Source organism: Amblyraja radiata, chromosome X (genome assembly GCF_010909765.2).
Source record: "Amblyraja radiata isolate CabotCenter1 chromosome X, sAmbRad1.1.pri, whole genome shotgun sequence".
NCBI classification, from domain to species: domain Eukaryota; kingdom Metazoa; phylum Chordata; class Chondrichthyes; order Rajiformes; family Rajidae; genus Amblyraja; species Amblyraja radiata.
In genome coordinates, this window is record NC_045999.1 from 14361889 (window position 1) to 14383357 (window position 21469).

The 21469-nt window shown below is 47.4% G+C and overlaps 1 long non-coding RNA gene across 1 annotated transcript; it reads left to right on the forward strand.

Moving 5' to 3' along the window:
* Positions 1–3046: 3046 nt before the first annotated feature.
* Positions 3047–20550, forward strand: LOC116968244. The gene is made up of 3 exons (XR_004410430.1): positions 3047–3161; positions 8632–8634; positions 20533–20550. It is a non-coding gene; the product is annotated as an uncharacterized LOC116968244 (long non-coding RNA).
* Positions 20551–21469: the final 919 nt, after the last annotated feature.

Sequence of the window (21469 nt, forward strand, 5' to 3'; positions counted from 1 at the left end):
ACTGAACTCTGTCCCACTGAATGCAACACTCTTCACATGATGATAGACAGCGTGTTTGCCTTGTTCCCAGGCAGCTTGGCAATACTTAGAATGTACTGAACATTTCACAGCTGATCCTTGCTATCCAGTCCAATAGTCCAATACGATACGATAGAAATGTATTTATCCAAGGAGCAAAATTAATCTGCCAACAAGTCATATAAAACACAACAAGATACATGAAACATGACATTTAAGTGATGTGGAAAGTCCAGGATTGGGGATGTGCAAAGAGTTTGGGGGGGGGGGGGGGGGGGGGGGGGGGAGTTAATCTAACCAACAACAGAAGGGGGAGGAGTTGTACAGTTTGATAGCCACAAGGAACAAGGATCTTCTGTGGTGATCTGTGCTGCATCTTGGTGGAAGCAGTCTGTTGCTGAAGGGAGAGAGGACCATCCCCTGTGTTGCTCACCACCATGTCCGAGACACAGTTCTGTAGCCTGACATACTGTGGTCATCCAGTCAGGTAGTTGGTGATCCAGGACACCAGTGGAGCATCCACCCGCATCTTCGTCAGTTTGCTCCCTCGCAGTGCAGGCCGGATGGTGTTAAAAGCTCTGGAGGTCAGAAAACATAACTCTCACAATGTTTCCCTGCTTATCCAGGTGAGCATAGGGACGATGGAGCAGGCGGATGATGGCATCCTCAACCCCCATCTTTGTTTGGTAAGTGAACTGCAGGGGGTCCAGGTAGGGTTTAACCAGGAGTCACAAGCCTCTCCAGGGGCTTCATTATGTGTGAAGTCACCACCACTGATCTGTAGTTAATTGGAGGAGCTGGGACGTGTCTTCTTTGGTACAGGAACCAAGCAAGATGTCTTCCACATCCGTTGAGGCGAGCCAGGCCAACGTGTCATCGTCCAGGTCAATCAGACCTCGTTCACCATTCGGAGGTACACAAAATTGCTGGGGAAACTCAGCGGGTGCAGCAGCATCTATGGAGCGAAGGAAATAGGCGACGTTTCCTTCGCTCCATAGATGCTGCTGCACCCGCTGAGTTTCCCCAGCAATTTTGTGTACCTTCGATATTCCAACATCTGCAGTTCCTTTTTGAACACTCGTTCACCATTCAGTGGCCGGTGTTTGGGGCAACTGGTGACGATGTGCTCCACTGTCTGTGTTGGGTCCCCACACTCACAGGAGGCGCTGTCCACGAGGCCCCACCTCTTCACCGCTACTCCATAGCATCCGATGCCTGTCCTCAAGCGGTTGAGGGTTGTCCACTGCTTTTGGGGCAGGTCCTGGCCAGGGACGTCCATTGGGTCATTGATGTATTGCTGTAGCCTAGATGGTTCATAGCCTAGTAGGCTCAGGTTGAAGATACTGAATGCTGGAGTACTCTGCACAACTGGCTGGCACACGGCTTGACTACCCTAGGGCTGACACCATCGGGACTCATGGCTTTGCCTGGGAGGGAATATGAGTTCAATAGATCCTTTCTGGAACAACATGCAGAGAATCGCCACCTTCTAGCACCATCCTGCAACTTACAAATCTCTGCAAGCTCCAACCTCAGCCCAAGGTGATATGTGATTTATCAGTTAGGGCAGCACAGTGCCGCAGTGAAGAACTGCTGCCTCACAACACTGGAGATCCAGCTTTGATCCCAACCTCGGCTGCTGTCTGTGTGGAATTTGCCCGTTCTCCCTGTGTTTCCTCCGGGTGCTCCGATTTCCTCCCTCATCCCAAAGTCGCACGGGTTTGTAGGTTGATCGGCCCTCAGTAAATTGCCCCCAATGTGTAGGGAGTGGATGAGAAAGTGGGATAACATCAAACTAGTGTGAATCAAGAGGCAGGAGTTATCATATATCATATATATATGATCATACATATGTTATTTACATATATTATCATATATATATGACCATAATATGTTATTTACATATATTAACATATATATTTGATCATACATATGTTATTTACATACATTATCATATATATACTGACAACAGAACAATGGAATTCTCACTTACAGCAGCAAACACAATATGTATGGACTATATTAAAAACAAGTATTTAATAAATTAATTACTCCAAAACCAGTGGCAGCATACCCTAAAGTCCATAGTGAGACCAAGCACAGTCTCCAGTTCATTGTTGAGGTTTGTGATGTGTCGTGTTCAAGAGCCTGATGATTCAGTTTAAGTTTATTGTCACATATACCATGGAACAGTGACAAGCTTGATTTTGCTTGCTTTCCAAACAAATCTGACAATACCATACAGAAATACAGTCAAGTCAAATTCAAGTACAATAGGTTGCTGGGAAGAAGTCGTTCTTAAACTGAAAGTCATGGTTTTCAGCTCCTGTACAATCTTCCTGATGGCAGGAGTGAAATGAGAGTGTGGTCAGGTTGGTGTGGGTCTCTGATGATGCTGCCTGCCTGTTTGAGGCAGCGTTTCTCGTAGATCCCTTTGATGGTGGGGGGGGGGGCAGTACCTGTGATGGACTGGGCAGTGTTCACCAGTGAACATGTGATGGATGGCCAGTGAGAACTCGATGTGCCGAAGGGCCTGTTTCCATGATGTATCGTTAAAAAATCAAATAAAAAGATTTCCTCTAATGTCCTGGCAGCAGTGGTTCGATGAATTAAACATCAAAGTTGGTGATAAGTCTGAAGTTTATTCGATGCCTAAATTATGGCCGATTTGAAACATATTGCATCAGTAAAGTAAATCCACAGTTCAAAAATAAAATTATTGCTTTCTTTGAGTTTCCAGAAACTGAATAATAATATAGACGCAAATCATACACTTATTGAATGTGTACAAGAGTGAGCGACGGCAGGGAATTCTATCTATGTACGTTTTCAAAGGATAAATAACTCCTGCTTTGAATCAGAGTTTTGAAAGCAGTAATACGGGTCCTTCGGCCCACCCAACCATCGATCAACGTTCACACTAGTTCTGTGTGATCCCACTTTCAGGAAACATTTTTTCAGGTCTTTCAGGAAACAGTTCTACCAGTTGTGCCACTAAGACATCCAAAAAGATAATATCAGCAAAGGCCTGGATAGTGTGGATGAGGAGAGGATGTTTCCACTAGTGGGAGAGTGTAGGGCCCGAGGCCATAGTCTCAGTATAAATAGACGTACCTTTACAAAGGTGAGGAGGAATTTCTTTAGTCAGGGTGGTGAATCTGTGGAATTCATTGCCACAGAAGGCTGTAGAGGCCAATTCAATGGGTATTTTTAAGGTGGAGATTGATAGATTCTTCATTAGTACGGTTGTCAGGGGTTATGGGGTGAAGGCAGGAAAATGGAATTGAGAGGGAAAGACAGATCAGCCATGATTGAATGGTGGAGTAAACTTGATGGGCCGAATGGATTAATTCTGCTCCTTTAACTTTCGAAAAGGGATTATAAATGAAACCGCTTTGGAGACCATTATTTAGCTACATTTAATGGCTCAATTTCCAATAAACTTCCAACTAAAACCAGTATTATTTTTTGTTTAACCTAACCTTCCAAGCAGTGGTTGAGGCAGGATCCTGTTCTGGGCTTCACACTCTGAGCCGAGGCATCGACATTAATAACCATGTGTTGCCTTCTTCCTTCGTGACTCCTTCTGCAGCAGTGACATTCACAAGGAACCCCCGGATCCAAGTAGGAGCGTCTAGAACTAGAGGTCACAGCCTCAGAATTAAAGGACGTTCTTTCAGGAAGGAGATAAGGAGTAATTTATTTCGTCAGAGGGTGGTGAATCTGTGGAATTCTTTGCCACAGAAGCTGTGGAGGCCAAGACAGTGGATAGGCAGAGACAGATATACAGATTCTTGATTAGTGCAGGTGTCAGAGGTTATGGGGAGAAGGCAGGAGAATGGAGATAGGAGGGAAAGATAGATCAGATGAAATATGATGAAACCATGATGGAATAGACTCGATGGGCCGAATGGGCTAATTCTACTCCTAATCCTTATGAACTTCCTGTTCCGTTGCCATTATCCATTACACTGGGACCATTTTGCTCCATATGACAAAAACTAAACACTTTGACAACTTTCTCAGTTCAGTGCAGTATGAATATATCGCTTTTCATCTGCTCCAGGTGCGAAACACACAACCTTTGACAGACTGAAAGGTCTTAGAGTCATACAGCTGGGAAACATATCGAGGGATATGGGGGAAAAAGCAAGGACGGGGTACTGATTTTAGATGATCAGCCATGATCTTATTGAATGGCGGTGCTGCTCGAAGGGCTAAATGGCCTAGTCCTGCACTTATTCTTCCATCTTTCTGTTTTCTTTAAGACCGGCTAAGATGTCCCATTGACTATTGTCCCACCAGCCTGCTTTTGGCCCATATCCCTCTAAACCTCTCCTGTCCACCTACCTGTCCAAATGCTTTTTAATTGTTTACGATAGTCCCAGCCTCAACTACCTCCTCTGGCAGCTCGTTCCATACACCCACCACCTCATCATCCTGTGCTACAAGGAATAAAGCCCTAGCCTGCCCAACTTCTCCCTGTAGCCCGGTGGCACTTCGATGGCAGCCTCGCCAACAGTCTGTCTGCCCCTTTCATCTTTTGTTAGTTATTTTAATGTATTTAAAAAGTTTGTGTGAATGTTCTCCAGTTTGTTTTATGTGGGGGTGGGGGGGTGGGGGAAACTTTTCAATCTCTTACCTTGCCGGAGATGTGATTGTTTTCTGGATCGTATCTCCGGTCGCTCTGCGGCCTAACATTATGGAGCTGGAGGCCTTGCTCGGGACTGACTTTGAGCTCCACCACGGGGTCGTGGACTTACCATCGGAGCCGATTCGGACTCGGAGCTGATGCAGCGGGACTCGGAGCTGATGCAGTGGTGGCCCAACTCGCTGAGGCAGCGGGACTCAGAGCTGAGGCAGCGGGACTTGGAGCTGATGCAGCAGGACTCGGAGCTGAGGCAGCAGGACTCGGAGCTGAGGCAGCGGGACTCAGAGCTGAGGCAGCGGGACTCGGAGCTGATGCAGCAGGACTCGGAGCTGAGGCAGCAGGACTCGGAGCTGAGGCAGCAGGACTCGGAGCTGAGGCAGCAGGACTCGGAGCTGAGGCAGCAGGACTCGGAGCTGAGGCAGCAGGACTCGGAGCTGAGGCAGCGGGACTTGGAGCTGAGGCAGCGGTGGCCCGACTCGCTGAGGCGGCGTTCCAGCTTTCGGCAGCGGTCTGACTCGGAGCTGAGGCTGTGGCGGGCCGTCTCGGAGCGGAGACGGCATTCCGGGTTTCGGCAGCGGTGACATCACCACGGAGGTCCGCTGGGCTGGAGGGCGACAACTTCGGCCTGGATCGCCTCAGCGCAGAGGGAGAACAAGGAGGGAAGAGACAGAGACTAAGACTTTTGCCTCCATCACAGGGAGGAGGTGCTTGGTGAACTCACTGTGGTGGATGTTAATTTGTGTTTATTGTATGTTTTGTTATTTATTGTTATTGTGTATGACTGCAGGCAACGAAATTTCGTTCAGACCTTTTGGTCTGAATGACAATAAAGGAATCAAATTCAAATTCAAATTCAAATTCCTTGCCTGGGATCGACGCTCCAACCACGACCTGCGGACTTTAATATTAAGGAACTTGCATCTCTGGTTGAGACCAATGTCGGGAAACTCCAAAAACGCACAACGTTCGTCTAGCCCCGACCACGGGGGAGCTGAGATCCCCCCCCCCCCCATGCAGGAGCTTGATCGCCCCGACGGGGTGGCCCGCCACCGGCTACGGAAGTGAGATCGTCCCGTCAACGGAAGGTTAGAGGCTGGAGGACATAGAAGGGAGCGATTGAACATTTTTCGCCTTCCATCACAGTGAGGAATGTGGAGGAGTCACTGTGATGGATGTTCATGTTAAAATGTATTTTGTGTGTTCTGTTGCATTTTATTGGTATGACTGTATTGGTTTGAGTATAGGAGCAGGGAGGCTCTACTGCAGTTGTACAGGGTCTTGGTGAGACCACACCTGGAGTATTGCGTACAGTTTTGGTCTCCTAATCTGAGGAAAGACATTGTTGCCATAGAGGGAGTACAGAGAAGGTTCAACAGACTGATTCCTGGGATGTCAGGACTTTCATATGAAGAAAGACTGGATAGACTCGGCTTGTACTCGCTAGAATTTAGAAGATTGAGGGGGGATCTTATAGAAACTTACAAAATTCTTAAGGGGTTGGACAGGCTAGATGCAGGAAGATTGTTCCCGATGTTGGGGAAGTCCAGAACAAGGGGTCACAGTTTAAGGATAAGGGGGAAATCTTTTAGGACCGAGATGAGAAAAACATTTTTCACACAGAGAGTGGTGAATCTCTGGAATTCTCTGGCACAGAAGGTAGTTGAGGCCAGTTCATTGGCTATATTTAAGAGGGAGTTAGATGTGGCCCTTGTGGCTAAAGGGATCAGGGGGTATGGAGAGAAGGCAGGTATGGGATACTGAGTTGGATGATCAGCCATGATCATATTGAATGGCGGTGCAGGCTCGAAGGGCCGAATGGCCTACTCCTGCATCTATTTTCTATATTTCTATGTTTCTATGGCAAATCAAACTCCTCGTATGTTGCAAAACATACTTGGCTAATAAAGTATGATTATGATTATACACCACTGTTGTGAGACGTATCACTGATGGGGACGAGTCAGAGTATAGAAGTGAGATCGACCGTTTGACCAAATGGTGCCAACACAATAACCTGGCTCTCAACACCAGCAAAACCAAGGAACTGGTTGTGAACTTTGGAAGGAGTAGGATGGGGACCCACAGTCCCGTTTATATCAACGGGTCGATGGTGGAGAGGGTCAAGAGCTTCAAATTCCTGGCCGTGCACATCTCTGAAGATCCTCCTGGTCCAAGAACACTGATGCAATTATAAAGAAAGCACATCAGCGTCTCTATTTCCTGAGAAGATTACAGAGAGTCGTTATGTCAAGGAGGACTCTCTCTCTCGAACATCTACAGGTGCACAGTAGAGAGCATGCTGACCGGTTGCATCGTGGCTTGGTTCGGCAACTTGAGCGCCCTGGAGCGGAAAAGGCTGCAAAATGTTGTCAACACTGTCCAGTCCATCATCGGCTCTGACCTTCCTACCATCGAGGGGATCTATCACAGTCGCTGCCTCAAAAAGGCTGCCAGCATCATCAAGGACCCACACCATCCTGGCCACTCACTCATCTCCACGCTGCCTTCAGGTAGAAGGTACAGGAGCCTGAAATCTGCAACAGATGCAAAAACAAGTCAGAGCGGAGAGAAAACACACCAGGGTCTGGCCAGAGGGAGCAGCCTCAGCACTGCAGGATTGCTTCCTGCACACTGGCTGGGATGTGTTCAGGGCAGCAGCATCCTATGATGACCTCATCAACATCGAGGAGTACGCAGAGACTGTCACCAGCTACATTGCTAAGTGCACCGAGGATGTCGCTGTCATTAAAACCTTCACTGCACGTGGAAATGAAAAGCCATGGATGACAGCAGAGGTGTGCTCGCTGCTGAGGGCCCGTGATGCAGCCTACAGAGCCGGTAACACAGCCGCCCTTCGATCTACCAGGACTGCGCTGGAAAAAGGAATCAGGGCAGCGAAACGTGCCTACGCAGGGAAAATCCAGGGACACCTCTGTGACACAGGAGACACCAGAAGGATATGGAAGGGAATCCAAACACTGACGGGGTACAAGGCAAGGCAGCAGGTAACTGACACGGACACTTCTCTCCCAGATAAACTGAACAACTTCTTTGCACGTTTTGATGCAGCAAACACCACACCCAAGGGGAGAGCCAGCCCCTGCTTACAAACCGACCAGCCAGTCCTGACCATAGACTCAATGGACACACGGAGAATCCTGTCTAAGGTCAACCCGTGGAAAGCAGTCGGACCCGACAACATCCCAGGACGTGTGCTCAAGGAATGAGCTGAGGAGTTAGCAGATGTGCTAACAGACATCTTCAACATCTCCCTTAGTCAAGCCATTGTCCCCACATGCCTCAAAACTTCCACAATAATCCCAATAGCAAAGAAACCAGTGGTTGCCTACCTAAATGACTACCGCCCTGTCGCCCTGACCCCAATAATAATGAAGTGTTTTGAACGCCTGGTGAAACCTCACATTACTGCCAGCCTCCCCTCATCGTTAGACCCCCTCCAGTTTGCCTATCGCCCCAACCGTTCTACAGAAGATGCCATCTCTACCACGCTGCACACAGTACTCACTCATCTGGAAAACAAAAACACCTACGCCAGAATCCTGTACATTGACTTCAGCTCAGCTTTTAATACCATCATCCCACAGAGACTTGTGGAGAAACTAACCCTGCTGGGCCTCAACACCACCCTGTGTCACTGGATCTTGGACTTTCTGACAGAGAGAACGCAGTCAGTCCGTGTTGGCAAGAACACTTCAGGCTCGATCACGCTGAGCACCGGCTCCCCTCAAGGCTGTGTGCTCAGCCCGCTGTTGTTCACATTGCTCACACATGACTGTGCTGCCAGATTCAGGGACAATAAGATCATAAAATTTGCGGATGACACAACAGTGGTGGGACTCATCAGTGGAGATGACGAATCAATGTACAGGGAGGAAGTAAAACAACTAGTGGACTGGTGCGGCAAAAATAATCTAGAATTAAATGTCGACAAAACAAAGGAGATGGTTGTCGACTTCAGGAGGGCGCAGCCAAAACACACACCCCTCAACATCAGTGGCACCACAGTGGAGAGAGTGGAGAGTATTAAGTTCCTCGGAGTGCAAATTACAGACAGTCTCACCTGGTCCAGGAACAACATTGGGATTGTCAAACGGGCCCATCAGCGACTGCACTTCCTGAGGAGACTCAAACAGGCCTCACTCCCCATCAACATCCTCAGGACTTTCTACAGGGGTACGGTGGAGTCTGTACTCACGTACTGCATACACACGTGGTACTCCACCTGCAACTGCTCGGACAGGAAGGCTCTGCAGAGGGTAGTGAGGGGAGCAGAGAGGATCATTGGCGTCTCCCTACCCTCGATACAAGAACTGTTCCAGAGCCGCTGTCTGAAAAAAGCTCTGAGAATAGCTAAGGACAAACTGCACCCCCTCCACATACACCTGGATCCCCTGCCATCAGGCAAGAGATATCGTAGCATCAAAGCCCGGACTACCAGACTGCTAAACAGCTTCCTGCCACAGGCTTTGAGGCTGCTAAACAGTCACTCTGTACTCACAGTCACCTGATTCTGCGGCTTTGCACTGACATTTTAATAACTCTGGCACTGGCCACTCAAATCAGCTGCCCTGGACATTTTAATGATTGGTTTACTGTATTTTAATGTTGCTGTTTTACCTGCTTTTAACCATTTATACTGTTTCATCAGGGACTGGATTGTTTTTTATTGTTATTATGTGTGAAATGTTTTAAGTTTCATGTGCGATGCTCCGGTATTCCCTGGGAAACGTCTTCTCATTTTGCACTGTACAACTGTTGCTTTGCAAGATGACAATAAAGGTTGATTTGATTTGATTAAACTCAACTCAAACAAAACTCTGAACATTAATAGCCCATTGCACTTTATCTGATTATTTATGTGTGTATATATATATTCAATGGTATATGGTCACACTGATCTGTTCTGTATTTATTTATGCCTAATATGTTCTGTTGTGTTGAAGCCAAGCAAGAATTTCATTGTCCTATCTGGGACACATGACAATAAACTCTCTTGAATCTTGATTGCTTGGACGACAAAATTGTAACAAGTTGGAATCCAACCAAAACAGCTGGAGAATTCAAATCAATGTAATTTAATAGATCTGGAATGGGAATATAATCATTTCTCAGCTATGACCATTGTGAAACTCCTGGGCTGTTGTTAAAAGAAACCCACCTGGTTCAACAATGTCCTTCAGGAGAGGAGATTGGCCATTCCTTCCAGATGTGGTCCACATGTGACACTGGACCCACCAATGTCGATGGTCAGGACATCTTTCTAAAAATCTCAGCGAGCCCTCGGTTTTGGGGCAATGGAGATGGGCAATAAATGCTGGACTTGACAACAAAGTCTTCCTGTATTTGTGAACAAATGAGAGAAACATACAAACCAGATGGATTAAGGCAGCCTGCTTAACTGCTGGGGTCACTTCCAAGCGTTCATTAATTTACAGCGCACATAATTTGGGTCCGGTCTGTGGAACTATGCAGGGGAGAAAGTACAAAATAAGACCTCAAATCAAAAGGCATGTGTTTGAGCATGAGATGAAGAGGCAGCGGCAATAAAAAGAGGACACCTGGAAATCCGGCACTAATTCTGTTGGGCCTGCATGGTGGAGCAGCGGTAGAGTTGCTGCCTCACAGCGCCAGAGACCTCAGTTCGATCCTGACTATGGGTGCTGTCTGTACGGAGTTTGTACGTTCTCCCTGTGACCGCATAGATTTTCTCCGGGTGCTCCGGTTTGCTTCCACATCCCAAAGAGTCAGAGTCATACAGTGTGGAAACAGGCCCTTCGGCCCAACGCCCACACCGGCCAACATGTCCTAGCTACACTAGTTAGGTATGTTGCAAAGCCTACCTGAAGCGTCGCTGAAAATCTGTCGCTGCGGGTGTGCGCGATTTTGGCGCCGTTTAGAGGGGGGCGGGTTTAAAACGCGATTTTCTCTAGGCTGTTCAAATCGAAGATGTTCAGCCTAGTTAATTATTAATGAAAAATCGCTGAAAGACCCCGTCGCAAAAGCTATTATTAGTTTTAAAGGCCTCGTATAATAGTTATAGTAGTTTAAAAATCAATCTCTAAATCCGCGACCACCAGCAACCGCAGGGTCTCATAAAGCAAATAATAGAAGGTAAGCTGTATATTTTTACATTAAAAAGGGCTTCTAAAGATCCCTTTATACAAAGTTTAATATTGCGAGTAGCTCATTTTGGGCCCATTATATCCCGCAGTATTTTTCTCGGCATTTGGGGCACAAATCTACCGCAATGTGAACGTTCTAAACCAGCGCGTTCACAGGAACCCACTGGAAAGCTGATTTAAATGGGCATTTATTTACAGCAATTGAACACTAAATTCCTTCCATTTGGTCTATAAATTAATGTAAATGAGATTTAAAAATCATGTTTTATTGTGAATTATTTGTGAATATTATTTGGACATTTAGGCTATTTAAAAATGTTAATCATTTATTAAGAAATGGATAGATGTTTAGATCTAGTAATTGAAGTCTGAAATTAGCTACAATTAGGTAACTAACTAATTATATGCTTTAATTTCAGGTCATCCAAGTAAGATTATTTTATATTTGTTTCAGAATGCTTCAATCTATGATAACTGAAAATTTCATTCAGTTCTCTTAATTTTTAAGAAAGTTATGGGCTTTTGACTGTTCACGATCACAGCTTTTTTGTTATGTCCATAGAAAATCAATAGGGAACAAGATGCTCATTTCCCAGTATGAAAATGGCCATAACTTTTTAAATACTTGAGATATGAAAGTGAATTAGGTGTCAAATTAAACTTATTTTTATGCTTTATCTGATGGGATAAATTGCAGACTTGATTTTTAAAATCTCAAAATTTTGTAACATTGCTACACTAGTCCCACCTGCCTGCGTTTGGCCCATATCCCTCCAAACCTGTCCTATCCATGTACCTGTCAAACTGTTTCTTAAACATTGGGATAATCCCAGCCTCAACTACCTCCTCTGGCAGCTTGTTCTATACACCCACCACCCTGTGTGAAAAAAAGGTTTGAAGGTTAATTAGCTTCAGTAAAAGTGTACAGGTCCCTAGAGGGCAGGGTAAGTGTTGGTTCGAGTGGACTCAGTGGGCCAAAGAGCTCATTTCCGCGCTGTATCACTAAAGCATAATATCTAATTCCTAAAATTGACAAACCACCCTCACTTTTATTTTGAAATGAGACACACCCAGTATTTTGAACTTGCGACTTTTATTCTTGATGTTGTCAGTGCCAGCCACCATGGGAAAGCCTTCCAGCTATCCCAGTCATGTGGGTTAATGAAATACTCTTCTTCATTCCTCTGGCTTCTCACCACAGAAATCACATCTTGTTAATTCCCCCCCATCCTTCCACCGCCCACAGGTCCTTGTACATTGAAAAGATACATTAATTATCTGGCTCCCTTTGATTTGATTTTTATGATTTATCTTCCGTTGCAAATGTCCTCTAATTAAACCTGCAAAAATAATCAAGCATTTTAAATTCAATTTCCACCATGTCAAAGTATTCCAAATAACAAAGTGAAATATATTATTTAATATCATTTTTTCAACATACATCTATTTATCCGTCTTTAATTGCTAATCAGGCCAATGTAGGCAGTAGGGATTAATTTAATTTGGCATCATGTTCGGCTCAGACATTGTGGGCCTGATCTTGTGTTCTGTTCTGTTGTATAAACAAGGAATTGCCAATGCTGGTTTTCAATACAAACACACAAAGTGCTGGAGTAACTTAGCAGGTCAGGCAGCATCTCTGCGGGCCATGGATAGGGGAAGGGTTCCAACTTGAAAGGTTTTCCGGAAGTGGCGGCGCTGTTGACAGCTGCGGCTCGCCTGCAGTCCGTCTGTTTTTACTTTTTGTTGTTGTTTTCTTTGTCCTGTTTTAGTTAAATGTTGGTTTATTAGGTTGTGTGTGGGTGGGGGGGGGGGGGTGAAACATGTTTTCTGTCTCTTCCTTCGGGGGAATGCAACTTTTTCTTGTCGTATCCCCCTTCTCTGCCTCCGTCTGCGCTGAGGCCTAATGGCGGAGCTGGCAGTCTCCAACTGCGACCGACCTCGAGGCTCCAGATGCAGAGCCAGCCAGGACTAGGCTGGCCGACTTTGGGGCTGAGGTGGCGGCGGCCCGACTCGGAGCTGAGGCTGCGGGACTCGGAGCTGAGGCAGCGGCGGCCCGACTCGACGAGGCAGCGTTCCAGCTTTCGGCAGCGGCCCGACTCGGAGCTGAAGCTGTGTTCCGGCGGCGGCCCGACTCGCTGAGGCGGCATTACAGCTTTCGGCAGCGGCCCGAATCAGAGCTGAGGCGGCGGGACTCGGAACTGAGGCGGCGGGACTCGGAGCTGAGGCGGTGGTGGCCCGACTCGGAGCTGAGGCGGTGGCGGCCCGACTCGCTGAGGCGGCATTCCAGCTTTCGGCAGCGGCCCGAATCGGAACTGAGGCGGCGGGACTCGGAACTGAGGCGGTGGCTGCCCGACTCGGAGCTGAGGCGGTGGCTGCCCGACTCGCTGAGGTGGGGATCCGGCTTTTGGCAGCGGCCCGAATCGGAGCTGAGGCGGCGGCGACATCACTTCGGAGGTTCGGCCGCGAGCCCAGTGGACGACCGGGAGCTCGCAGGTTACAGGTTGGTGACCTGTTTCCGGAGCTCCCGCAACTACAGCTGCGTCCGCTGGACTGGAGGGCGGCATCTTCGGCCTGGATCGCCTCAGCGCAGAGGGAGAACAAGGAGGGAAGAGACAGAGACTAAGACTTTTCCCTCCATCACAGTGAGGAGGTGCTTGGTGAACTCACTGTGGTGGATGTTAATTTGTGTTTATTGTATGTTTTGTTATTTATTATTACATGTATGACTGCAGGCAACGTAATTTCGTTCAGACCGAAAGGTCTGAATGACAATAAAGGAATCTAATCTAATCTAATCTTTTCAAGGATGCTGCCTGACCCACTGGGTTACTCCGGCACTTTGTGTCTGCGCTGTTCTATGTTCTAAGCCAGTGTATTCCCTCTCTCCACCAGAGTGCAGTGGCTTCAGTGAGCAGGATCTACAAATGACACTCCAACGGCAACTCTGAAAGTTCCGGGACCTCCAACAGTGGGTTCCCTATTGGGTCACACACTTCCTGAGTTGGAACTACATGGCCATTCTTTCATCTCTGCTGCGATCGACACCATCGAAGGGGTCTACAGGAGTCACTGTCTCAAAAAGCCAGCCAGTATCGTCAGAGGCCCACACCACCCTGGCCACACTCTCATTTCACTCCTACCATTGGGAAAAATGCATAAGAGCCTGAATACTGTAACATCCAGGTTCAGGAACAGCTTCTTCCCGACAACCATCAGGCTATTATCCATTGCAACCTCCAGATAGACTCCAAACTATATAGACTTGGGGGTAGACAAAAGTGCTGGAGAAACTCAGCGGGTGCAGCAGCATCTATGGAGCGAAGGAAATAGGCAACGTTTCGGGCCAAAACCCTTCTTCAGACTGACGTAGGGTGAGGGGCGAGGAGAAGAAAGGAGAAAGGAAGAGGAGGAGCCAGAGGGCTGAGGGAGAGCTGAGAAGGGGAAGAGACAGCAAGGGCTACCGGAAATTGGAGAAGTCAATGTTGATGCCGCTAGGGTGCAGACTGCCCAAGCGGAATATGAGGTGCTGCTCCTCCAGTTTACGGTGGTGCTCACTCTGGCCATGGAGGAGACCCAGGACAGAAAGGTCGGATTCGGAATGGGAGGGGGAGTTGTTTGGGGGCATTGTTTATTTCTTAATTTTTAATTTAGTTTAATTTAGAGATACAATGCGGAAACAGGTCCTTCGGCCCACTGAGTCCGCGCCGACCATCAATCCCCACACACGTACACTATCCTACACACACTAGGGACAAGTTGCATTTATACCAAGCCAATTAACCTACAAACCTGTTCGTCTTTGGAATGTGGGAGGAAGCAGGAGAGCCTGGAGAAAACCCACGCAGGTCACGGAGAGAACTTACAAACCCGGGTCTCTGGCGCTGTAAGGCAGCAACTGTACCGCTGCGCCACCGTGCCGACCTTGTAACGTTTTGATATATATGACAATAAAACACTCTTGACTCTTGTCTAAAAGCCCTGTACCATAGTACGAGTTCATTCCAAGAGCTCTCCCGAGTTAAAAAAAAATCAAACTCGTGGTAAGCCCGGAGAATGAACGTAGCGGGTACGTCGGAGCTCGGGGACGTCTCTTAGCGGCTCGTAACGCTAACGGCAGGTAGTCGGGAAGACTCGCTAACGGCAGGTAAGCACGGGAAGACTCATGAAGATTTTTCAACAAGATCAAAAATGTCCACGAGAGCCCCGAGTACCGACAAGTGGCCATTACCATAAATCTCCGAGTTCGAATCAGGGCAAACTCGGGAGAACTCTTGGAATGAACTCGTACCGTGGGACAGGGCTATTAAGCTGGAACTCCCTCCTTCACAGCACAGTGGGAACACCTTTTTGAAGACTAGGGCAAATCAAGACCATGGCTCACAGAAAGTCATCGGCAAAGTCACGGTGGCGCAGCGGTAGAGTTGCTGTCTTACAGCACTGGAGATCCGGGTTCGATCCCAACTATGGACGCTGTCTGTATGGAGTTTGTTCGTTCTCCCTGTGACCACGTGGGTTTTCTCCGAGATCTTCGGTTTCCTCCCACACTCCAAACACATACAGGTTTGTAGGTTAATTGACGATAGAAGTATAAATTGTCCCAAGTGTAGTGTTAATGTGCGGGGATCGCTGGTCGGTGCAGACTCGGTGGGCCGAAGGCCCTGTTTTTGTGCCGTATCTCTAAACTAAACTAAAAAACATGTCAGCAACACTGAGATCCCGGGAATGAATGAAGAGAGAATGTAGTGAAGAGAAGTTTCCTAAATATAACCTGAGTGGATAGATTAGCTGGAGGTACTCATTCTTACAAGCAAGGGTGGCACAGTGGCAGAGCCACTGCCTGACCCGTGTCAGAGACCCGGGTTCGATCCTGACCTCGGCAGCTGTCTCTATGGAGTTTGTAAGTTCCCCCTGTGACCGCGTGGACTGCCACATACTAAAAGGCATGCTGGTTTGTCAGGTATTTGGCCTCTGGGAATTGTCCCCAGTGTGCAGGGAGTGGATGATAAAGTGGGATAAGATAGAACTAGTGGGAATGGGTGGACTTGGTGTTTCCATGCTGTATTTCTACAAAGCGACAGGCTCCAGGGGAATTGGGCCAAGGAATGGCAGATGGAATTTAACAAGGTGGTGCATTCACAAAAGTAGATCAAGGCAAGACTTACACACTAAATGTTGTACTGTATAGTGTTATAGAACACAGAGACCATGGGACATGGGTACATTGTTCCCTGAAAGAAGTGACTGAGGTGGACATGGGGGGAAGAAGGCATAAGTCACACTTGCCTTCATCAATCAGGACACAATGTAGACATTACTCTAGACTTTAGAGATACAGTGGGCCCACCTTCGGCCCACTAAATCTGCACCGACCAGCGATCACCCCGTACAGTAGCACTATCCTACACACCAATGCCAATTTACAATTTTTAGCGAAGCCAAGTCTTTGGTGTGTGGGAGGAAACCGGAGCATCAGAAAACCCATGCAGTCACAGGGAGAACGTACACGCTCCATATAGCACCTGTAGTCAGGATCGATTCCGGGTCTCTGGCAGTGTAAGCCATCAGCTCTACTGCTGTGCCACCGTGCTACCCTCTAACTACAAGTACTGGAGTTGGGACATCATGTTACAACTTTATAAGTGGTCGGCGAGACCACGTGGACTACTGCGCAGTTCTGGTCATCCACTCATTAGAGCAATGTCATTAAGCTGGAAAGAGTGCAGGATAAATTCATGAGGACGTGACCAGCAATTGAAGAGTGAGGAGAGGCTGGGACATTTATCCCTGGAGCCTGGGTGACTGCTAGAGAGAGGTATACAATCATGAGGGGCATTGATAAGGTGGATGGCCAGTCTCTTTCCCATGGAAGGGAAGTCAATAATTAGAGTGTATAGTCTTAAAATGAGAGTAGGATGATTTATGTGGACCAGGTGGCAGCATTTTTACAGAAAAGGTGGAGGAGATATGGATAGAAACATAGAAATTAGGTGCAGTAGTAGGCCATTCGGCCCTTCGAGCCTGCACCGCCATTCAATATGATCATGGCTGATCATCCAACTCAGTATCCCGTACCTGCCTTTTCTCCATACCCTCTGATCCCCTTAGCCACAAGGGCCACATCTAACTCCCTCTTAAATATAGCCAATGAACTGGCCTTGACTACCCTCTGTGGCAGAGAGTTCCAGAGATTCACCACTCTCTGTGTGAAAAAAGTTCTTCTCATCTCGGTTTTAAAGAATTTCCCCCTTATCCTTAAGCTGTGACCCCTTGTCCTGGACTTCCCCAACATCGGGAGCAATCTTCCTGCATCTAGCCTGTCCAACCCCTTAAGAATTTTGTAAGTTTCTATAAGATCCCCTCTCAATCTCCTAAATTCTAGAGAGTATAAACCAAGTCTATCCAGTCTTTCTTCATAAGACAGTCCTGACATCCCAGGAATCAGTCTGGTGAACCTTCTCTGCACTCCCTCTATGGCAATAATGTCCTTCCTCAGATTTGGAGACCAAAACTGTACGCAATACTCCAGGTGTGGTCTCACCAAGACCCTGTACAACTGCTGTAGAACCTCCCTGCTCCTATACTCAAATCCTTTTGCTATGAAAGCAAACATACCATTCGCTTTCTTCACTGCCTGCTGCACCTGCATGCCCACTTTCAATGACTGGTGTACCATGACACCCAGGTCTCGCTGCATCTCCCCTTTTCCTAGTCGGCCACCATTTAGATAATAGTCTGCTTTCCTGTTTTTGCCACCAAAATGGATAACCTCACATTTATCCACATTATACTGCATCTGCCAAACATTTTCCCACTCACCCAGCCTATCCAAGTCACCTTGCAGTCTCCTAGCATCCTCCTCACAGCTAACACTGCCCCCCAGCTTAGTGTCATCCGCAAACTTGGAGATATTGCCTTCAATTCCCTCATCCAGATCATTAATATATATTGTAAATAGCTGGGGTCCCAGCACTGAGCCTTGCGGTACCCCACTAGTCACTGCCTGCCATTGTGAAAAGGACCCGTTTACTCCTACTCTTTGCTTCCTGTTTGCCAGCCAGTTCTCTATCCACATCAATACTGAACCCCCAATGCCGTGTGCTTTAGGGGTGAGCTGCTAGAGGATGTAGAGGCAGGTACAAATATAATGGCCTTTAGCTGGTGGGGTTTGGCTGTTGTGGTCAGGAAGAGTGTCTCTGGACTGGTCTTGAAGCCTCACTGTGTGGAAACCATTGCCACAGAGAGATGTGGAGGCCTTCGGTGGATATTTTTATGGCGGAGATAGACACATTCTGGATTAGAATGGATGTCAAAGGTTATGGGGAGAAGGCAGGAAAATGTGATTAGTATGCAGAGATCAGCAATGGCAGAGTGGACTCAATGGGCCGAATGGCCTAATTCTACTGCAACTTGTGAACTGTGTATGAGGTTGGACTGGTTGAGTGTATTTTCAATGGCAATGACCAGGATATTGATTGTGGTGACCTGAAATTGCAATGTCAAGACTCTAGACTCTGTCCCATTGGCATCAAACACTGTCTTACTCTTTGTTGTAGAGTAGAGCCCAGGATGTCCAGGAAGAAAGGGGACTGCAGAGAGTTGTGGACACTGCCTGGTCCCATCATGGGTGCTGGCCTCCCCACCAGGAAGGGTGTTATCTCAAAATGGCAGCCAATATCATCAATACTGCACCACCCTGGCCACGCTGCTTCCATCAGGAGCCTGAGAACTGTCACCTCCAGATGCAAGAACAGCTTCTCTCCAGCAACCATCAGGCTCTTCAACACTGCACAGCACAAACCTCTAACATTTAACTGTGATTGTCTATGGATTGTGTCTTTCATTGCACTACGGATGTTTGATTTTGTGTTATTATGGTTACCACGTATCACGGTTATCAGTTTAGTTAACTTTTTGGAGAAGCAGCAATGAACGAGGCCCTTTGGCCCACCAAGTCCACACCGACCATCGATCACCCATCTACACTAGTTCTGCATTATCACTTTCCCATCCACTACACACTGAAGATAATTTTACTGCGGCCAGTTAACCTTACACAACTTTGAGATGTGGGAGGAAACCGGAGCATCCGGAAGAAACCCACGTGGTCACAGGGAGAAAGTGCAAACTCCGGGCGACCACAGTGGCAGAGTTGCTGCCCTACAGCGCTTGCAGTGTCGAAGACTCGGGTTCGATCCCGGCCATGGGTGCTGTCTATAAGGAGTTTGTACGTTCTCCCCGTGACCGCGTTGATTTTCTCCGAGATCTTCGGTTATCTCCCACACTACAAAGACTTACAGGTTTGTAGGTTCATTGGCTTGGTGTATGTGTAAATTGTCCCTGGTGTGTGCAGGATGGTGTTAACGTGCGGGGATCGCTGGTCGGTGCGGACTCAGTGGGCCAAAGGTCCTGTTTCTGCACTGTATCTTTAAACTAAACTCCACATAGACAGCACCGAGGTCAGAATCGAACGTGGAGCAGCAACTCTACCTGATGCACCACCCTATAAGTATATATAACGTATGGCATCTCTGTGTGGTATCTCAGCTGCACGGAGGCGGAGAGGAGAGCTCTTCAGCGCGTCGTCCACAGAGCGCAGAGGATTATTGGGACACAGCTACCAGCCTTGGAGGGCATCTACCACACACGGTGCCTCAGGAAGGCTGTCAGCATCCATAAAGACTCATCACACCCCTGTAACGGACTGTTTGAACTACTTCCCTCCGGCAGACGTTACAAGGCCTTCTACGCCCGAACCTCCAGACTCAGAAACAGCTTTATTCCAGCTATAGCGGCTCTGAACCGGCCCTGCTAAGTGCCCCCCCCCCCCCCCCCCCCTGGACTGTCTCCCTCGGATGATCACGTCGCACAGCTTATTTATTTATTTTACTTTTCTTTTTCATCGGTTGGAGCTGCATACTAAATCTCGTTGCACTGACGTGCAATGACAATAAAAGATATTATTATTATTTTTATTATTATTATTATTGTATTATCGATTGTTATGTTTATGTGTGTGTTATTGTGTTCATGGGTCCATTCAGCTGTAGCAAGAGTTTCAGTTCTGTTATCAGTATATATGACTCTTGACTCATTGGTACTGAGAATGCTATTTGCCATTTATCCACCTCTGCCTTAATAATGTCTAGTTTTTGATGTGTGCAGGTCACCGCTTCTTTGCTGAGAACGCTATTGAACAATTGATATTGGTTTATTATTGCCACATGTACCTAGGTACAGAGGAAAGGTTTTGTTTGGATGCTATCAGGTCATACTATACAATGAAGTGCAACAGGTAGAAGAATTGACCGACACAAAACGCTGTAGTAGTGCAGCGGGACAGGCAGCGTCTGTGGGAGAAAGGTTTAATTTCATGTAACCCTTGCATCCCCTCTCCCCTTCCCTCGCCTACCCTATTCATCATTCTAGTTTCACTTTTGTCCTGTTGAGTATCACTGTCTGTATAACTTGTTATCACCTTGCCCACTGCCAACAATGGACCATTGTGGGCTCCACCTTTCCTTCATCACCGTCACTTTTTCCACATCTCTCTATATCACCGTCGATATCTCTCGTTTCACTTTCCATTAACTCTCAGTCTGAAGAAGGGTCTCAACCTGAAATGTCATCTGTTGCTTTTCTCCAGAGATGCTGTCTGATCTGCTGAGTTACTCCCCAGCTTTTCGTGTCTATGCTCGTTTTAAACCAGCATCGGTTTAGTTTAGGAAGGAACTGCAGATGCTGGTTTAAACCAGAGATGGACTGCTAGTCTGAAGGGTCTTTACCCGAAACATCACTCATTCCTTCTCTCCAGAGATGCTGCCTGTCCCGCTGAGTTACTCCAGTTTTTTGTGTCTATTATCTGTTTAGTTTAAAGATACAGCACGGAAACAAGCCCTTCGGCCCACCGAGTCCGCACCAACCAGCGATCCCCGCACATTAACGCTATCCTACACACACACTAGGAACACTTTACATTCATACCAAGCCAATTAACCTAGAAACCTGTACGTCTTTGGAGTGTGGGAGGAAAGTAAGTTTATTGGCCAAGTATTCACATACAAGGAATTTGCCTTGGTGCTCCGCCCACAAGTAACAACATGACATACAGTGACAGTTACGAATGACTCAGAAAACACTAAACATTAATAATAATAAAACATTAACGATAAAACACCATTGATCAAGCATGTGAACTAACAATATACCAGATCTTAGAGAACGTACAAACTCCGTAACGACAGCACCCGTAGACGGGTTCGAGCCCGGGTCTCTGGCGCAACAAGCGCTGTACGGCAGCAACTCTACCGCTGTGCCACCATGTCACCCTGTAGTATATACCAGCATCTGCAGTTTCCTCCTACACAGGCAGAGGAGTGGACAGTTGTGGATCCTTGTTTGGAGCCAGTACACCATGAGTCACCAAGCTCCATCAGCGAACATTCCCGCTTGACCGGATGGTGGAAGGAAGGTGATTGATGGTGCAGCTGATGGTGGCTGGCCCGAGGATACTGCTCTGAGGAAAGCTTGTCCGATAATGGTGTTCATCACATAATCCTCACTGCATTAGGTCAGTGCATCTTCATCTGCTCAGCTGTCAGTAGATGCATCGTGTGTAGAAAGGAACTGCAGATGCTGGTATATACCGATGATAGGT